Below are 1,055 nucleotides of genomic sequence, written 5' to 3'. Positions count from 1 at the left end.
ATATATATATATATATATATATATATATATATATATATATATATATGAAATGAAATAATGATGTGCCTGTCTGAAACTTTACTAAGTTTATATCGGCCCAAAGTTCGGCTTGTTAGTTTTCTCTTCTTGCTGGTGACACAAAACACTGTATCAGACTCAGTCACAGAGACATTGATGAAATGTTGACTGATTTATATCAATATATCTGCATCATTTTGGATGCTTTTATTCATGTGTACCACCCGTCTATTCTTTTATTTGTTTCTCTAACCTTCTGGGGGGTTTTGTTCGTTTTGTTTGAGTGTGTGAATATTTTTGGCAGGAATGGGATAAACTGAGCAGGAAAAAAAGAGAGCACATTTAAAAAAAAAAACATTTTAGGATGTTATTCGTTTGTCTTTGTGTGTCATTTTAGCAGCGTTTGGTTATAAATTAGTAAAATGTCCTCTGGCGTTTAGCGTGTATTCAGATCAGGAGTGCTGATTCAGCGAAAGGAATCTTCATGTTGCTTTTTGATTCAAAGTATTTTTTTAAAGGTTACTCAGGATTCATGCAAAGTGGAATTTTTATTTTGCAAGAATTTATGTCAGAAAAAAAAAACACATTTGAAAAACTAAGGAGATTAAAAATTGGGGTGATTACAGAAGTTTGTAATCCCTTAATGAACATGTTGACTCGGAGCCAACTGAAGCGGTCGAGGTCCTAGAGGAGCTCCAGTTTTGCTTTTGGTCATTTCTTACACTGTTTGGGACGAACCTCCTCACTGCAGAGAAGCTTTTTATTGTTGTGTTTGCAGCAACTCAACACAATCACATTTGCAGTTTGTAAAAAAACTCATTAGGACTTTTTTTACAGTGCAGAACCTACGTGTGTTTTTTTTTTGTTTGTTTTGTTAGCAGATGAATTTTAGACTAAATGCAAATCTGAGTTATATTCTTTCTTTTTTTAAGAGTTTTGTCCTAACTTACCCGGCCAGTGTGTTAAGAAGGGATGCAGGGTTTCATGTCACTTTGGTTTTGTTTATATATATTATAAAATATCACGCAGCAAGTTAC

Source organism: Nematolebias whitei, chromosome 2, assembly GCF_014905685.2.
Source record: "Nematolebias whitei isolate Nwh7 chromosome 2, NemWhi1, whole genome shotgun sequence".
Taxonomy (NCBI): Eukaryota; Metazoa; Chordata; class Actinopteri; order Cyprinodontiformes; family Rivulidae; genus Nematolebias; species Nematolebias whitei.
Note: the sequence above shows the minus strand (reverse complement) of the source record.